Below are 14,139 nucleotides of genomic sequence, written 5' to 3' on the forward strand. Positions count from 1 at the left end.
AGACAGGAGCCCACATAGCAGGAGAAGGGAAAGGGGGATAGACAGGGGTCCCCATAGCAGGAGAAGGGGGTAGACAGGGGCCTCCATAGCAGGAGAAGGGGGGGATAGACAGGGGTCCCCATAGCAGGAGAAGGGGGGATAGACAGGGGTCCCCATAGCAGGAGAAGGGGGGTAGACAGGGGCCCCCATAGCAGGAGGTGGGGTAGGCTGGGGCGCCCATAGTAGGAGAGGAGGGGTGGTAGACAGGGGCCCCCATAGCAGGAGGGGGGTAGACAGGGACCCCCATAGCAGGAGAAGGGGATAGACAGGGGTCCCCATAGCAGGAGAAGGGGGGTAGACAGGGGTCCCCATAGCAGGAGGGGGGTAGAAAGGGGTCCCCTTAGCAGGAGAAGGGGGGATAGACAGGAGACCCTATAGCAGGAGAAGGGGGAGGGGGGAGTAGACAGGGGCCCCCATAGCAGAAGAGGGTAGAAAGGGGCCCCCATAGCAAGAGAAGGGGGAGGGGTTGACAGGGGCCCCCATGGCAGGGGAGGGGGGGATAGACAGGGGCCCCATAGCAGGAGAAGGGGGAGGGGGGTAGACAGGGGCCCCCATAGCAGGAGAAGGGGGTAGACAGGGGCCCCCACAGCAGGAGAAGGGGGAGGGGGTAGACAGGGGCACCCATAGCAGGAGAAGGGGGAGGGGGGTAGACAGGGGCCCCCATAGCAGGAGAAGGGGGAAGGGGGTAGACAGGGGCCTCCATAACAGGAGAAGTGAAGGGGGAGGGGGGTAGACAGGGGCCCCCATAGCAGGAGAAGGGGGAGGGGGTAGACAGGAACCCCATAGCAGGAGAAGGGGGGGAGGGGGTAGACAGGGGCCCCCATAGCAGGAGAAATGAAGGGGGAAGGGGGTAGACAGGGGCCCACATAGCAGGAGAAGGGAAAGGGGGATAGACAGGGGTCCCCATAGCAGGAGAAGGGGGTAGACAGGGGCCTCCATAGCAGGAGAAGGGGAGGATAGACAGGGGTCCCCATAGCAGGAGAAGGGGGGATAGACAGGGGCCCCCATAGCAGGAGAAGGGGGAAGGGGGTAGACAGGGGCCTCCATAGCAGGAGAAGGAGGGGATAGACAGGGGTCCCCATAGCAGGAGAAGGGGGGATAGACAGGGGTCCCCATAGCAGGAGAAGGGGGGTAGATAGGGGTCCCCATAGCAGGAGAAGGGGGATAGACAGGGGCCCCCATAGCAGGAGAGGAGGGGGGGTAGACAGGGGCCCCCATAGCAGGAGGGGTGGTAGACAGGGGCCCCCATAGCAGGAGAAGGGGGATAGACAGGGGTCCCCATAGCAGGAGAAGGGGGTAGACAGGGGCCTCCATAGCAGGAGAAGGGGGGGATAGACAGGGGTCCCCATAGCAGGAGAAGGGGGGATAGACAGGGGTCCCCATAGCAGGAGAAGGGGGGTAGACAGGGGCCCCCATAGCAGGAGGGGGGGTAGGCTGGGGCGCCCATAGTAGGAGAGGAGGGGGGGTAGACAGGGGCCCCCATAGCAGGAGGGGGGTAGACAGGGACCCCCATAGCAGGAGAAGGGGATAGACAGGGGTCCCCATAGCAGGAGAAGGGGGGTAGACAGGGGTCCCCATAGCAGGAGGGGGGTAGACAGGGGTCCCCTTAGCAGGAGAAGGGGGGATAGACAGGAGACCCTATAGCAGGAGAAGGGGGAGGGGGGAGTAGACAGGGGCCCCCATAGCAGAAGAGGGTAAAAAAGGGGCCCCCATAGCAAGAGAAGGGGGAGGGGTTGACAGGGGCACCCATGGCAGGGGAGGGGGGGATAGACAGGGGCCCCATAGCAGGAGAAGGGGGAGGGGGGTAGACAGGGGCCCCCATAGCAGGAGAAGGGGGTAGACAGGGGCCCCCATAGCAGGAGAAGGGGGAGGGGGGTAGACAGGGGCACCCATAGCAGGAGAAGGGGGAGGGGGGTAGACAGGGGCCCCCATAGCAGAAGAAGGGGGAAGGGGGTAGACAGGGGCCTCCATAACAGGAGAAGTGAAGGGGGAGGGGGGTAGACAGGGGCCCCCATAGCAGGAGAAGGGGGAGGGGGTAGACAGGAGCCCCATAGCAGGAGAAGGGGGGGAGGGGGTAGACAGGGGACCACATAGCAGGAGAAGGGAAAGGGGGATAGACAGGGGTCCCCATAGCAGGAGAAGGGGGTAGACAGGGGCCTCCATAGCAGGAGAAGGGGGGGATAGACAGGGGTCCTCATAGCAGGAGAAGGGGGGATAGACAGGGGTCCCCATAGCAGGAGAAGGGGGGTAGACAGGGGCCCCCATAGCAGGAGGGGGGGTAGGCTGGGGCGCCCATAGTAGGAGAGGAGGGGGGGTAGACAGGGGCCCCCATAGCAGGAGGGGGGTAGACAGGGAACCCCATAGCAGGAGAAGGGGATAGACAGGGGTCCCCATAGCAGGAGAAGGGGGGTAGACAGGGGTCCCCATAGCAGGAGGGGGGTAGACAGGGGTCCCCATAGCAGGAGAACGGGGGATAGACAGGAGACCCTATAGCAGGAGAAGGGGGAGGGGGAGTAGAAAGGGGCCCCCATGGCAAGAGAAGGGGGAGGGGTTGACAGGGGCCCCCATGGCAGGGGAGGGGGGGATAGACAGGGGCCCCATAGCAGGAGAAGGGGAAGGGGGGTAGACAGGGGCCCCCATAGCAGGAGAAGGGGGGTAGACAGGGGCCCCCATAGCAGGAGAAGGGGGAGGGGGGTAGACAGGGGCACCCATAGCAGGAGAAGGGGGGGGATAGACAGGGCCCCCATAGCAGGAGAAGGGGGAGGGGGTAGACAGGGGCCCCCATAGCAGGAGAAGGGGGAGGGGGGTAGACAGGGGCCCCCATAGCAGGAGAAGGGGGGGGATAGACAGGGCCCCCATAGCAGGAGAAGGGGGAGGGGGTAGACAGGGGCCCCCATAGCAGGAGAAGGGGGAGGGGGGTAGACAGGGGCCCCCATAGCAGGAGAAGGGGGAAGGGGGTAGACAGGGGCCTCCATAGCAGGAGAAGTGAAGGGGGAGGGGGGTAGACAGGGGCCCCCATAGCAGGAGAAGGGGGAGGGGGTAGACAGGGGCCCCATAGCAGGAGAAGGGGGAGGGGGTAGACAGGGGCCCCCATATCAGGAGAAATGAAGGGGGGAGGGGGTAGACAGGGGCCCACATAGCAGGAGAAGGGAAAGGGGGGTAGACAGGGGCCCCCATAGCAGGAGAAGGGGGAAGGGGGTAGACAGGGGCCTCCATAGCAGGAGAAGGAGGGGATAGACAGGGGTCCCCATAGCAGGAGAAGGGGGGGATAGACAGGGGTCCTCATAGCAGGAGAAGGGGGGATAGACAGGGGTCCCCATAGCAGGAGAAGGGGGGTAGACAGGGGCCCCCATAGCAGGAGGGGGGGTAGGCTGGGGCGCCCATAGTAGGAGAGGAGGGGGGGTAGACAGGGGCCCCCATAGCAGGAGGGGGGTAGACAGGGAACCCCATAGCAGGAGAAGGGGATAGACAGGGGTCCCCATAGCAGGAGAAGGGGGGTAGACAGGGGTCCCCATAGCAGGAGGGGGGTAGACAGGGGTCCCCATAGCAGGAGAACGGGGGATAGACAGGAGACCCTATAGCAGGAGAAGGGGGAGGGGGAGTAGAAAGGGGCCCCCATGGCAAGAGAAGGGGGAGGGGTTGACAGGGGCCCCCATGGCAGGGGAGGGGGGGATAGACAGGGGCCCCATAGCAGGAGAAGGGGAAGGGGGGTAGACAGGGGCCCCCATAGCAGGAGAAGGGGGGTAGACAGGGGCCCCCATAGCAGGAGAAGGGGGAGGGGGGTAGACAGGGGCACCCATAGCAGGAGAAGGGGGGGGATAGACAGGGCCCCCATAGCAGGAGAAGGGGGAGGGGGTAGACAGGGGCCCCCATAGCAGGAGAAGGGGGAGGGGGGTAGACAGGGGCCCCCATAGCAGGAGAAGGGGGGGATAGACAGGGCCCCCATAGCAGGAGAAGGGGGAGGGGGTAGACAGGGGCCCCCATAGCAGGAGAAGGGGGAGGGGGGTAGACAGGAGCCCCCATAGTAGGAGAAGGGGGAAGGGGGTAGACAGGGGCCTCCATAGCAGGAGAAGTGAAGGGGGAGGGGGGTAGACAGGGGCCCCCATAGCAGGAGAAGGGGGAGGGGGTAGACAGGGGCCCCATAGCAGGAGAAGGGGGAGGGGGTAGACAGGGGCCCCCATATCAGGAGAAATGAAGGGGGGAGGGGGTAGACAGGGGCCCACATAGCAGGAGAAGAGAAAGGGGGGTAGACAGGGGCCCCCATAGCAGGAGAAGGGGGAAGGGGGTAGACAGGGGCCTCCATAGCAGGAGAAGGAGGGGATAGACAGGGGTCCCCATAGCAGGAGAAGGGGGGATAGACAGGGGTCCCCATAGCAGGAGAAGGGGGGTAGATAGGGGTCCCCATAGCAGGAGAAGGGGGATAGACAGGGGCCCCCATAGCAGGAGAGGGGGGGTAGACTGGGGCGCCCATAGTAGGAGAGGAGGGGGGGTAGACAGGGGCCCCCATAGCAGGAGGGGTGGTAGACAGGGGCCCCCATAGCAGGAGAAGGGGGATAGACAGGGGTCCCCATAGCAGGAGAAGGGGGATAGACAGGGGTCCCCATAGCAGGAGAAGGGGGGATAGACAGGGGTCCCCATAGCAGGAGAAGGGGGGTAGACAGGGGCCCCCATAGCAGGAGAAGGGGGGATAGACAGGGGTCCCCTTAGCAGGAGAAGGGGATAGACAGGAGATAGCAGGAGAAGGGGGAGGGGGGAGTAGACAGGGGCCCCCATAGCAGAAGAGGGTAGAAAGGGGCCCCCATAGCAAGAGAAGGGGGAGGGGTTGACAGGGGCCCCCATGGCAGGGGAGGGGGGATAGACAGGGGCCCCATAGCAGGAGAAGGGGGAGGGGGGTAGACAGGGGCCCCCATAGCAGGAGAAGGGGGTAGACAGGGGCCCCCATAGCAGGAGAAGGGGGAGGGGGGTAGACAGGGGCACCCATAGCAGGAGAAGGGGGAGGGGGGTAGACAGGGGCCCCCATAGCAGGAGAAGGGGGAGGGGGTAGACAGGAGCCCCATAGCAGAAGGGGGGGAGGGGGTAGACAGGGGCCCCCATAGCAGGAGAAATGAAGGGGGGAGGGGGTAGACAGGGGCCCACATAGTAGGAGAAGGGAAAGGGGGATAGACAGGGGTCCCCATAGCAGGAGAAGGGGGGGATAGACAGGGGCCACCATAGCAGGAGGGGGGGTAGGCTGGGGCGCCCATAGTAGGAGAGGAGGGGGGGTAGACAGGGGCCCCCATAGCAGGAGGGGGGTAGACAGGGACCCCCATAGCAGGAGAAGGGGATAGACAGGAGTCCCCATAGCAGGAGAAGGGGGGATAGACAGGAGACCCTATAGCAGGAGAAGGGGGAGGGGGAGTAGAAAGGGGCCCCCATGGCAAGAGAAGGGGGAGGGGTTGACAGGGGCCCCCATGGCAGGAGAAGTGAAGGGGGAGGGGGGTAGACAGGGGTCCCCATAGCAGGAGAAGGGGGGGGATAGACAGGGCCCCCATAGCAGGAGAAGGGGTAGGGGGTAGACAGGAGCCCCATAGCAGAAGGGGGGGAGGGGGTAGACAGGGGCCCCCATAGCAGGAGAAATGAAGGGGGGAGGGGGTAGACAGGGGCCCACATAGCAGGAGAAGGGAAAGGGGGATAGACAGGGGTCCCCATAGCAGGAGAAGGGGGGGATAGACAGGGGCCACCATAGCAGGAGGGGGGGTAGGCTGGGGCGCCCATAGCAGGAGGGGGGTAGACAGGGACCCCCATAGCAGGAGAAGGGGATAGACAGGAGTCCCCATAGCAGGAGAAGGGGGGATAGACAGGAGACCCTATAGCAGGAGAAGGGGGAGGGGGAGTAGAAAGGGGCCCCCATGGCAAGAGAAGGGGGAGGGGTTGACAGGGGCCCCCATGGCAGGAGAAGGGGGAGGGGGGGTAGACAGGACATTTTTCTGGTTACAGCCGCACAGATACACAGATCACCTCCATCCAATGACTGCACATCACTTTTACATCTGAGAGCACACCTACAGGGGCGGGGCTATGCAACACCACGCCCAGCAATGTTCTGCAGGTCTCTGGGGAGGCAGTGATTGGCGCATGTATCTGTCAGGAGGAGGAGGGGGAGGGACAGAGCGATGTTATGCAGGAAGGGTTTTGGTACACGCCCCCTTCGGGGAGGTCATGTGACATATGGGAAGTTCTCTCTGATTGGCTGCTATTGGAAATCCGGAATATACAACTCTGATCATTCCATGTAGTAGGGATCAGGAGGTATGAGGGTCTGATCATTCCATGTAGTAGGGATCGGGAGGTATGGAGGTCTGATCATTCCATGTAGTAGGGATCGGGAGGTATGAGGGTCTGATCATTCCATGTAGTAGGGATCAGGAGGTATGGAGGTCTGATCACTCCATGTAGTAGGGATCAGGAGGTATGGAGGTCTGATCATTCCATGTAGTAGGGATCAGGAGGTATGGAGGTCTGATCATTCCATGTAGTAGGGATCAGGAGGTATGAGGGTCTGATCATTCCATGTAGTTGGGATCGGGAGGTATGAGGGTCTGATCATTCCATGTAGTAGGGATCGGGAGGTATGAGGGTCTGATCATTCCATGTAGTAGGGATCAGGAGGTATGAGGGTCCAATCATTCCATGTAGTAGGGATCAGGAGGTATGGAGGTCTGATCATTCCATGTAGTAGGGATCAGGAGGTATGAGGGTCTGATCATTCCATGTAGTAGGGATCAGGAGGTATGAGGGTCCAATCATTCCATGTAGTAGGGATCAGGAGGTGTGGAGGTCTGATCAGTCCATGTAGTAGGGATCGGGAGGTATGAGGGTCCAATCATTCCATGTAGTAGGGATCAGGAGGTATGAGGGTCTGATCATTCCATGTAGTAGGGATCAGAAGGTATGAGGGTCTGATCATTCCATGTAGTAGGGATCAGGAGGTATGAGGGTCTGATCATTCCATGTAGTAGGGATCGGGAGGTATGGAGGTCTGATCATTCCATGTAGTAGGGATCAGGAGGTATGGAGGTCTGATCACTCCATGTAGTAGGGATCAGGAGGTATGAGGATCTGATCATTCCATGTAGTAGGGATCGGGAGGTATGAGGGTCTGATCATTCCATGTAGTAGGGATCGGGAGGTATGAGGGTCTGATCACTCCATGTAGTAGGGATCAGGAGGTATATGGGTCTGATCATTCCATGTAGTAGGGATCGGGAGGTATGAGGGTCTGATCATTCCATGTAGTAGGGATCGGGAAGTATGAGGGTCTGATCATTCCATGTAGTAGGGATCAGGAGGTATGAGGGTCTGATCCTTCCATGTAGTAGTGATCAGGAGGTATATGGGTCTGATCATTCCATGTAGTAGGGATCGGGAGGTATGAGGATCTGATCATTCCATGTAGTAGGGATCAGGAGGTATGGAGGTCTGATCATTCCATGTAGTAGGGATCAGGAGGTATGGAGGTCTGATCACTCCATGTAGTAGGGATCAGGAGGTATGGAGGTCTGATCACTCCATGTAGTAGGGATCGGGAGGTATGAGGATCTGATCATTCCATGTAGTAGGGATCAGGAGGTATGGAGGTCTGATCATTCCATGTAGTAGGGATCAGGAGGTATGGAGGTCTGATCACTCCATGTAGTAGGGATCAGGAGGTATGGAGGTCTGATCACTCCATGTAGTAGGGATCAGGAGGTATGGAGGTCTGATCACTCCATGTAGTAGGGATCAGAAGGTATGAGGGTCTGATCATTCCATGTAGTAGGGATCAGAAGGTATGAGGGTCTGATCATTCCATGTAGTAGGGATCAGGAGGTAGGAGGGTCCGATCATTCCATGTAGTAGGGATCAGGAGTTATGAGGGTCCGATCATTCCATGTAGTAGGGATCGGGAGGTATGGAGGTCCGATCATTCCATGTAGTAGGGATCAGGAGGTATGAGGGTCCGATCATTCCATGTAGTAGGGATCAGGAGGTATGAGGGTCTGATCATTCCATGTAGTAGGGATCAGGAGGTATGAGGGTCCGATCATTCCATGTAGTAGGGATCAGGAGGTATGAGGGTCTGATCATTTCATGTAGTAGGGATCAGGATGTATGGAGGTCTGATCACTCCATGTAGTAGGGATCGGGAGGTATGAGGGTCTGATCATTCCATGTAGTAGGGATCAGGAGGTATGAGGTCTGATCATTCCATGTAGTAGGGATCAGGAGGTATGGAGGTCTGATCAGTCCATGTAGTAGGGATCAGGAGGTATGAGGTTCAGATCATTCCATGTAGTAGGGATCGGGAGGTATGAGGTTCGGATCATTCCATGTAGTAGGGATCAGGAGGTATGGAGGTCTGATCACTCCATGTAGTAGGGATCAGGAGGTATGAGGGTCTGATCATTCCATGTAGTAGGGATCAGGAGGTATGAGGTCTGATCATTCCATGTAGTAGGGATCAGGAGGTATGGAGGTCTGATCAGTCCATGTAGTAGGGATCAGGAGGTATGAGGGTCAGATCAGTCCATGTAGTAGGGATCAGGAGGTATGAGGGTCAGATCATTCCATGTAGTAGGGATCGGGAGGTATGAGGGTCAGATCATTCCATGTAGTAGGGATCGGGAGGTATGAGGTTCGGATCATTCCATGTAGTAGGGATCGGGAGGTATGAGGGTCAGATCATTCCATGTAGTAGGGATCAGGAGGTATGAGGGTCAGATCATTCCATGTAGTAGGGATCAGGAGGTATGAGGGTCAGATCATTCCATGTAGTAGGGATCAGGAGGTATGAGGGTCTGATCATTCCATGTAGTAGGGATCAGGAGGTATGAGGGTCAGATCATTCCATGTAGTAGGGATCGGGAGGTATGAGGTTCGGATCATTCCATGTAGTAGGTATCAGGAGGTATGAGGGTCTGATCATTCCATGTAGTAGGGATCAGGAGGTATGAGGGTCAGATCATTCCATGTAGTAGGGATCAGGATGTATGAGGGTCAGATCATTCCATGTAGTAGGGATCGGGAGGTATGAGGTTCGGATCATTCCATGTAGTAGGGATCAGGAGGTATGAGGGTCAGATCATTCCATGTAGTAGGGATCAGGAGGTATGAGGGTCAGATCATTCCATGTAGTAGGGATCAGGAGGTATGAGGGTCCAATCATTCCATGTAGTAGGGATCGGGAGGTATGGAGGTCTGATCATTCCATGTAGTAGGGATCAGGAGGTATGAGGGTCCAATCATTCCATGTAGTAGGGATCAGGAGGTATGGAGGTCTGATCATTCCATGTAGTAGGGATCAGGAGGTATGAGGGTCTGATCATTCCATGTAGTAGGGATCAGGAGGTATGAGGGTCCAATCATTCCATGTAGTAGGGATCAGGAGGTGTGGAGGTCTGATCAGTCCATGTAGTAGGGATCGGGAGGTATGAGGGTCCAATCATTCCATGTAGTAGGGATCAGGAGGTATGAGGGTCTGATCATTCCATGTAGTAGGGATCAGAAGGTATGAGGGTCTGATCATTCCATGTAGTAGGGATCAGGAGGTATGAGGGTCTGATCATTCCATGTAGTAGGGATCGGGAGGTATGGAGGTCTGATCATTCCATGTAGTAGGGATCAGGAGGTATGGAGGTCTGATCACTCCATGTAGTAGGGATCAGGAGGTATGAGGATCTGATCATTCCATGTAGTAGGGATCGGGAGGTATGAGGGTCTGATCATTCCATGTAGTAGGGATCGGGAGGTATGAGGGTCTGATCACTCCATGTAGTAGGGATCAGGAGGTATATGGGTCTGATCATTCCATGTAGTAGGGATCGGGAGGTATGAGGGTCTGATCATTCCATGTAGTAGGGATCGGGAAGTATGAGGGTCTGATCATTCCATGTAGTAGGGATCAGGAGGTATGAGGGTCTGATCCTTCCATGTAGTAGTGATCAGGAGGTATATGGGTCTGATCATTCCATGTAGTAGGGATCGGGAGGTATGAGGATCTGATCATTCCATGTAGTAGGGATCAGGAGGTATGGAGGTCTGATCATTCCATGTAGTAGGGATCAGGAGGTATGGAGGTCTGATCACTCCATGTAGTAGGGATCAGGAGGTATGGAGGTCTGATCACTCCATGTAGTAGGGATCGGGAGGTATGAGGATCTGATCATTCCATGTAGTAGGGATCAGGAGGTATGGAGGTCTGATCATTCCATGTAGTAGGGATCAGGAGGTATGGAGGTCTGATCACTCCATGTAGTAGGGATCAGGAGGTATGGAGGTCTGATCACTCCATGTAGTAGGGATCAGGAGGTATGGAGGTCTGATCACTCCATGTAGTAGGGATCAGAAGGTATGAGGGTCTGATCATTCCATGTAGTAGGGATCAGAAGGTATGAGGGTCTGATCATTCCATGTAGTAGGGATCAGGAGGTAGGAGGGTCCGATCATTCCATGTAGTAGGGATCAGGAGTTATGAGGGTCCGATCATTCCATGTAGTAGGGATCGGGAGGTATGGAGGTCCGATCATTCCATGTAGTAGGGATCAGGAGGTATGAGGGTCCGATCATTCCATGTAGTAGGGATCAGGAGGTATGAGGGTCTGATCATTCCATGTAGTAGGGATCAGGAGGTATGAGGGTCCGATCATTCCATGTAGTAGGGATCAGGAGGTATGAGGGTCTGATCATTTCATGTAGTAGGGATCAGGATGTATGGAGGTCTGATCACTCCATGTAGTAGGGATCGGGAGGTATGAGGGTCTGATCATTCCATGTAGTAGGGATCAGGAGGTATGAGGTCTGATCATTCCATGTAGTAGGGATCAGGAGGTATGGAGGTCTGATCAGTCCATGTAGTAGGGATCAGGAGGTATGAGGTTCAGATCATTCCATGTAGTAGGGATCGGGAGGTATGAGGTTCGGATCATTCCATGTAGTAGGGATCAGGAGGTATGGAGGTCTGATCACTCCATGTAGTAGGGATCAGGAGGTATGAGGGTCTGATCATTCCATGTAGTAGGGATCAGGAGGTATGAGGTCTGATCATTCCATGTAGTAGGGATCAGGAGGTATGGAGGTCTGATCAGTCCATGTAGTAGGGATCAGGAGGTATGAGGGTCAGATCAGTCCATGTAGTAGGGATCAGGAGGTATGAGGGTCAGATCATTCCATGTAGTAGGGATCGGGAGGTATGAGGGTCAGATCATTCCATGTAGTAGGGATCGGGAGGTATGAGGTTCGGATCATTCCATGTAGTAGGGATCGGGAGGTATGAGGGTCAGATCATTCCATGTAGTAGGGATCAGGAGGTATGAGGGTCAGATCATTCCATGTAGTAGGGATCAGGAGGTATGAGGGTCAGATCATTCCATGTAGTAGGGATCAGGAGGTATGAGGGTCTGATCATTCCATGTAGTAGGGATCAGGAGGTATGAGGGTCAGATCATTCCATGTAGTAGGGATCGGGAGGTATGAGGTTCGGATCATTCCATGTAGTAGGTATCAGGAGGTATGAGGGTCTGATCATTCCATGTAGTAGGGATCAGGAGGTATGAGGGTCAGATCATTCCATGTAGTAGGGATCAGGATGTATGAGGGTCAGATCATTCCATGTAGTAGGGATCGGGAGGTATGAGGTTCGGATCATTCCATGTAGTAGGGATCAGGAGGTATGAGGGTCAGATCATTCCATGTAGTAGGGATCAGGAGGTATGAGGGTCAGATCATTCCATGTAGTAGGGATCAGAAGGTATGAGGGTCAGATCATTCCATGTAGTAGGGATCAGGAGGTATGAGGGTCAGATCATTCCATGTAGTAGGGATCGGGAGGTATGAGGTTCGGATCATTCCATGTAGTAGGGATCAGGAGGTATGAGGGTCAGATCATTCCATGTAGTAGGGATCGGGAGGTATGAGGGTCTAATCATTCCATGTAGTAGGGATCAGGAGGTATGTGGGTCCAATCATTCCATGTAGTAGGGATCGGGAGGTATGGAGGTCTGATCATTCCATGTAGTAGGGATCAGGAGATATGGAGGTCTGATCACTCCGTGTAGTAGGGATCAGGAGGTCTGATCAGTCCATGTAGTAGGGATCAGGAGGTATGAGGGTCAGATCATTCCATGTAGTAGGGATCAGGAGGTATGAGGGTCAGATCATTCCATGTAGTAGGGATCGGGAGGTATGAGGTTCGGATCATTCCATGTAGTAGGGATCAGGAGGTATGAGGGTCAGATCATTCCATGTCGTAGGTATCAGGAGGTATGAGGGTCTGATCATTCCATGTAGTAGGGATCAGGAGGTATGGAGGTCTGATCATTCCATGTAGTAGGGATCAGGAGGTATGAGGGTCTGATCATTCCATGTAGTAGGGATCGGGAGGTATGAGGGTCTGATCACTCCATGTAGTAGGGATCAGGAGGTATGAGGGTCTGATCATTCCATGTAGTAGGGATCGGGAGGTATGAGGGTCTGATCATTCCATGTAGTAGGGATCGGGAGGTATGAGGGTCTGATCATTCCATGTAGTAGGGATCGGGAGTTATGAGGGTCTGATCATTCCATGTAGTAGGGATCAGGAGGTATGAGGGTCAGATCATTTTATGTAGTAGGGATCAGGAGGTATGACGGTCCAATCATTCCATGTAGTAGGGATCAGGAGGTATGAGGGTCTGATCAGTCCATGTAGTAGGGATCGGGAGGTATGAGGGTCTGATCATTCCATGTAGTAGGGATCAGGAGGTATGAGGGTCTGATCACTCCATGTAGTAGGGATCGGGAGGTATGGGGGTCTGATCACTCCATGTAGTAGGGATCGGAAGGTATGGGCGTCCGATCATTGTAGTAGGGATCAGGAGGTATGAGGGTCCGATCATGTAGTAGGGATCGGGAGGTATGGGGGTCCGATCATTGTAGTAGGGATCGGGAGGTATGAGGGTCCGATCATGTAGTAGGGATTGGGAGGTATGGGGGTCCGATCATTGTAGTAGGGATCGGGAGGTATGAGGGTCCGATCATGTAGTAGGGATTGGGAGGTATGGGGGTCCGATCATTGTAGTAGGGATCAGGAGGTATGAGGGTCCGATCATTCCATGTAGTAGGGATCGGGAGGTATGAGGGTCCGATCAGTCCATGTAGTAGGGATCAGGAGGTATGAGGGTCCGATCATTCCATGTAGTAGGGATCGGGAGGTATGGGGGTCTGATCATTCCATATAGTAGGGATCAGGAGGTATGAGGGTCCGATCATTCCATGTAGTAGGGATCGGGAGGTATGAGGGTCCGATCATTCCATGTAGTAGGGATCAGGAGGTATGAGGGTCTGATCATTCCATGTAGTAGGGATCGGGAGGTATGAGGGTCAGATCATTCCATGTAGTAGGGATCAGGAGGTATGAGGGTCTGATCATTCCATGTAGTAGGGATCGGGAGGTATGGAGGTCTGATCATTCCATGTAGTAGGGATCAGGAGGTATGAGGGTCTGATCATTCCATGTAGTAGGGATCAGGAGGTATGAGGGTCTGATCATTCCATATAGTAGGGATCAGGAGGTATGAGGGTCTGATCATTCCATGTAGTAGGGATCGGGAGGTATGGAGGTCTGATCATTCCATGTAGTAGGGATCGGGAGGTATGAGGGTCCGATCAGTCCATGTAGTAGGGATCAGGAGGTATGAGGGTCTGATCATTCCATGTAGTAGGGATCGGGAGGTATGAGGGTCTGATCACTCCATGTAGTAGGGATCAGGAGGTATGAGGGTCCGATCATTCCATGTAGTAGGGATCAGGAGGTATGAGGGTCCGATCATTCCATGTAGTAGGGATCAGGAGGTATGAGGGTCTGATCACTCCATGTAGTAGGGATCAGGAGGTATGAGGGTCTGATCATTCCATGTAGTAGGGATCAGGAGGTATGAGGGTCCGATCATTCCATGTAGTAGGGATCGGGAGGTATGAGGGTCTGATCACTCCATGTAGTAGGGATCAGGAGGTATGGGGGTCTGATCACTCCATGTAGTAGGGATCAGGAGGTATGAGGGTCTGATTATTCCACGTAGTAGGGATCGGGAGGTATGAGGGTCTGAT

The sequence above is a fragment of the Pelophylax lessonae genome (genome assembly GCF_965119305.1).
Source record: "Pelophylax lessonae genome assembly, chromosome: 11".
NCBI lineage: Eukaryota > Metazoa > Chordata > Amphibia > Anura > Ranidae > Pelophylax > Pelophylax lessonae.